Below are 6,000 nucleotides of genomic sequence, written 5' to 3'. Positions count from 1 at the left end.
AGACAGTCACGACAGAGCCATTGAACCCGTGATGCTAGTAGTCGGAACAGAGGGCATGGAATTAAATGCAAAGGTGTAAGAACATCATTAGAAAGAGGCAAATAAGCTTCCATTTGACTCCTATAAATAATGCATCTAAAATTTGTCTACATAAGTAACTTCCCATCGAGAGATTGGCGGAAGCTCTGCCCAAATTCTTCCATAATTCCACCATTATCATCCATCTTTCAAGATTTTTCTTTAAGAAATTTTGAGTGATAACTCTTCTTCTCTAAAATAAGAGAAAACTCCATCACCTCCATTGTAACCTCTATTGAAGTAGCCACCATACAAGCCAAAAGAAGCAAGAGATTGCATTCTGCGATTTGACACTTTCATTATTTGCTCATTATTATATTTTCCTTGGCATCTTATTTGTTGAGTTATTTAAGATTGAAAAACTCACATGCCTTTATATAAATATGACTTCTTCCATATTCAATCTATCCATGTCATTTCCTTCCTTTATCATGAGCAATTAATTCTTCAATGGGTTGAGGAAGTTAAACTAACATTTCTTGTTTTGTATGGTCAAAGTTCCTCTTGTTTAATGTGTGCATATTAGATTGCTTTTAAAAAAAAAAATTGAGAGATTGGTTTAAGTAGAAATAATTAACTACTTGAGAGAGTAAGGGACTAGGAAACTCATTAAACAAGGAACGAAGTGGCTTTAGAGATAAAGCTAACCTTCTGTTTGAAATTAAGTAAAGCCTGCATCCTAAAAATAGGGTATTGTTGCTTAAAAGCACCAAGAGGTGAGTGCTTTATTTTATAAATTAATGACATGAACACAGACTTGTGCATTACTTTGGAAAATGTTAGTAAATCTTTATCGACCTTGCTTTATTCATTGATATTTCTTCATATTTTACACACGTTGTTTCATTGTGTTTGCAATTGTCATCACCACCTTCACTTCCACAACCATTTGACACATCATCAATCATTTATCGCTTACAATTGTCACTAGAATACATTATCATCATACTTGTACTTAGTCCAATTATTGATTAGTTGTATAAAACATTCTTAACGCATATTAAGATCAGACATTAAGCTCAAATGCCTCTTAATGGATTATCCCTGTATTCGACTCTAGACTCATCAAGACTCTATTTTGACTTATACTTGGGTTTTAATAGGGAAAACATTGCATCTAATCTAGACTATTCATTTTATTTGTTTAGTAAGACACAATACAAGACTATAATTTCTTTGACCATACTGAACGCAACAATTATTAAACTCGAGTTTCACGTAAGTGAATTGAAACCAAATCGAATTCTACATGACATAAACAAAGTATAAACTCAAATTTAAATTGTTAATTTCATTTCATAACCATTTGAATTTTTAAATTGTGCTTGTTTTTCAATTTTTCTTTACAACATGATCTTCATATTTATTAGATAAGCATTTGGATTATGTACAAAAATTCAAAAACAAATAAACTATTTTAAAAACTACTATTTTTGGTTTCTATTGGACTATTTGGGTAGCTAAGGTGAGTTATGAAACTTTGAGTTAATATGTACGTAGAGTCACTAAGTTTGTATTTATGGTGTAAAGTTGTTTAATCTAAGTTAAGAAGTTTGTGTTTTGAGTCTATCTTTTTGTTTGGTTTGTTGTAGACTTGATAAGTGTTGGAACAATCTGTCCTTAGGTGCAAGTAGTGGTTTTTAAATAGCCGAGGCACATTAAGACGCAGTGGCCCTATGGAGCCTAGACACAAAGCGCACAAAAAGGCGTCGACTTCTTTCGTAAGGCGCACTATTTATTAAAAATATAGATACATGTTTATTTACATGACCAAAATATAGATGGGTAGAAATGGAACTTAAAAAATAATATACAAAAATAAAAGATAGATAACGTTTTAATATCAGTCACTCAACACCAAGTTAAGTGAAGTCAACAAAATTTACCTTACAAACAAAAACATGAAACAACACAAAAACAATCATAAATACAACTCTAAAGTCCTAAAGATCAAATTCTTTTTCACTAAATATGTCTTCATCTTCATTTTCTCCACCGTTCAACTTATGACCATTTGTATCTTCTTCGTCGGTCTTAGAGTCATCCAAATTACGGAATTCATTCCTACCCATTTCAGGGTCAACAAGGTTGTTTTCTTAAGTACTGACTCCTGATCTTGAATAAAAGGGTCTCACCCTCTCTATGGCTGAGAGGGACTCGGTTTATTGGTAGGACCATAAATCAATTGTTCATTGGTGGATCAGTGGAGACTTAAGAAGCAAGATATAATATAGGGGTAAAATGGTAATTTTGACCCAACTATTAATACTAACAACCTGTGAGGGTTCGACTTACTAATCATGGTTAAATCAAGTGAATATAAATATATCTACAGTGAGGAGAGTGCAACTACTAGGCTTTAGTGGAGTGATCCAATAGTTAACAAGTGTTGATTAATTTAGTTTAAAGAGCTTAGCCAATTAATTTCAGATCGTTGAAGCTCATAATCTCTAGGTCCATTAGGTCCCCCTACTAGCTCACAAATGGATTAATCCTTAGAATAGGAGTAAATTTGAATTAAGGAAATCGGTAATTATATGTGATATAACGAAATTGGAGAGTTGGAAAATATTTAAATGAGATTTAAATATTAGTTACATGAACAGGGATTCATGTATTAGGAAATGGTAGTTTAATATTTGATATTTGATACGAAATTTTCATTAGTTAAATAGTTTAATTAATGATTTAAAACTAATTTTTTTGTTAGAATTAGTTTTATAAATTTTTCCAATTTTTTAAATTGGATTCATATTGATTTTTGAATAAAAATCAAGTTAATTTGAATTTTGAATAAAAATCAATTAAAAAACCATAGTCAGTTTTACCCACTTTGGACACCAAATTCCCACTAAAACCAAGTTGTTTGATGTCAAATTACCATACAATCCGATTACATGTAGTGTTTTTAAACAAAAGATCAGCTAGTTCGGCTAAAAAATAGTACATGTCATTTGAAAATTCTAAATTTTTTAATGAAAAAAGAGTTCTTTAACACTTAGACACCAAACCAGAAAATTCTTCAAAATTCTTCTCTTCTTGGATCCCACCATCCAATCTAATATCCTAGAGGAAAGTAAGGAAGATTAAGTGTTGGTCTACAATCTACTAAAGAAGAGATCCGGCCGGATTTTGAAGATTTAAAGAGTCCATCAAAGGTAATTTAAAAAATTTTACTTTTTTGTTATGACCATGCTTACTTGGTTGCTAAAATTGATGAAATTATAGTGTTTAAAATTCAAATTGCTTTCGCTTGTTCATTGCCAATACCGACAGTTGTGTCCATGAATATAATCAATATAAGTAAGTCGATCCTTCACAAGTCGTTCATAATTATAGTCGGATCAAAATATTTGTTTCACCTCTATAATTACAACTTTTCCTTAAATCCCACTAATTCATCTAATTAATAATTTGTTTCAAGTACAACTATGAATTAAGTCCCTCTCGGGCCAATGAGAGCGAGGGATCCCTTTGTTCAATATCCAAAATCGACACTTAAAGGAACTACTTATCTACTTTCCCTATATGGAAAAGAGTGAATTCCATATTGTGAAGTTATGTTCCCAGCTCCCTATTTAGTCAACTCCCCAAAATGGTAGGCCTATTGAGTCGGCAACTTGGATCACTCTCACCCGTACAAATCAAAGGACTGACCTCATAGACAGAAGTATAAATCGCTCAAGATTAAGATCGATTCACACATGATCATCATATGAAATATTAATCTCTTCAATTAAGGGATTTACAAAGAGATATTAAATATTTTCCAATCCAATCTTATACAAACTCTTTGTATAAGATACCCTCGCTAGCATGTATCAACTTGAACGATTTGTGTAACACCTCGAATTTTGTTATTAATGTAATTTCAGTATTTTCTAGTATTAAAGGGAATTTTTGGAATTTTGGAAATTTAAGTGTAATTATTATGATTTGATCGCAAAGAAAGAGGTGATTCGTCTTAATTGTTTAATCAGAGGGAAATTGTGAAAATTGAACCTTTTATGTCACACAAATTTAATTTGAAATTGATATCAGGAATTAATTTTATTTTGGGAGGGGGTTGGTTAAATTCTTTTTTTAATTGAAAATTTTAAAGGAACAAGGGATTTAAAAGTGGAAGGAAGAGAATAAAATCTGTCTCTTATACACATCTAGATGTGTATAAGAGACAGCGTCCTAGCAGTCTCAGTCCTAGATCCAGCCACTTACCCTCTACCTTCGTGTTGACTCCGCCGGAAAATCCAGATTTGAAGCGCCGCCTCACCGTTCGCGACTCGACACCGCCCTTGTCTCAGTCAACTGGATCCGACTCCCATCAGCGATGCGCTGCTCGACGGCGAGCTTCAAATGCCTGCCCCTCTTTATGACCCACGAATCTGTAGCTTGCCGCCTCTGATTGCGAGTCGCTGCTGCCTAGGTTGTGCGACTCCACTCCGACACCACCGTCAAGCAGGATGTCGTCGCCACTCGCTAATCTACTAGTTGGGTGAGTTTTGCTGGGAATTTGAGGATTTGTGGTTCAGGTTTTGAATAACCAACTAATTATGGGCCTAATTACTGGATTAATTGTGATTTTGAATTTTAGATACAAAGTTTGGAGGCATTTTAAAGTCTTTTGGGTGCTACCGACAAGATTATGAGTTCCGTCAATTTTGGTAAGTTTTGGGTGAGTAGTTGGTTTGGTTCCCTTTTTGATTAAGGGTAATCATTGAAAATTTAGTTATTATACTTTGGTTTTGATTTGGGTTCAGTTTAGACAAATAAATAGAACTTTGGAACTGGCCTAGAACCAAGTCGCGACTTCGGTAAGTTAAATTTGTGGTCATTTAATTTAATTTGGTTAACTGGATTTAGATCCCAAAGATGAGTTTAAAACTTTTGATTTATTATTTTTGGACTAGGGGTGCTAAATTAATATTTTTAATGTATGTTATAGGATGGATTCAAAGTTTTCCAAGAGTTGTAAGAAGGTTAATTACTTGGGTTAATTTGGGACCAAATTTGAGGTAAGTAATCTTACCACTAGAACTGCCCACAGGCCAAGCTTTAGTTGTATGCTAGCATGGTGACTGTATGTTGTGGTAAATTGTTAGCATGTTGATTGATAGTATGACCTGAATCAAAGTATGTTCTGGCACGAGTTTGGAATTGTTTAAATACACACCTAAGCTCTTGATCGTTAGTATGTGATGGTATGTGTTTTCATATGTCGACGTCTAATCTGTTGGTGTTGAGGCATACTTGTATGTTGTAGAATTATGACGTAAGGTTTACATGAATGTTGTATAATATGTTGTTAAGGATTATGTGTATGTGATGGAGCCATGGTACCAAGGATTTCATGTATGTTTTAGAATTGTACGGTGTTGAAACTGTGTGAATATCCTCATTGATTAGTTAGATGCTCACCAGTTTTGTGTTTCCTTCGAGATTCACCAGTTTGTGTTTCCTTTGGGATTCACCAGTTTTGTGTTTCCTTCGGGATTCACCAGTTTGTGTTTCCTTCGGGATTCACCAGTTTTGTGTTTCCTTCGGGATTCATCAGTTTTGTGTTTCCTTCGGAATTCACCAGTTTTGTGTTTCCTTTGAGATTCGCCAGTTTTGTGGGCATACTTAACTACAATAGGATAGGACTCAGTCTCTTGTTTGTTTCATGTGTTTATGTGCCATATGCGGGTATCTAGAGGACATAGGTGCCTAGTCTGACCCCAGTGGTGGGGCTACTTACTGAGTATTTCATACTCATCCTTTCTTATGTTGATTTTTCAGGAAAAGGTAAAGATGTACCGGCGATGGTGCAACGGAATTCATGATTGTGTCACTGGGACTAGACCTTTTTGCTTCCGCATCTTGAAATTTGATATTTAGTTTTACTGTTTAAAATTTATTACTAAGGACTATTTCTCTTATATGCCT

The sequence above is a fragment of the Benincasa hispida genome, chromosome 3 (assembly GCF_009727055.1).
Source record: "Benincasa hispida cultivar B227 chromosome 3, ASM972705v1, whole genome shotgun sequence".
NCBI classification, from domain to species: Eukaryota; Viridiplantae; Streptophyta; class Magnoliopsida; order Cucurbitales; family Cucurbitaceae; genus Benincasa; species Benincasa hispida.
The sequence above is the reverse complement of the archived record's forward strand: the minus strand, read 5'-3'. Positions refer to the sequence as shown.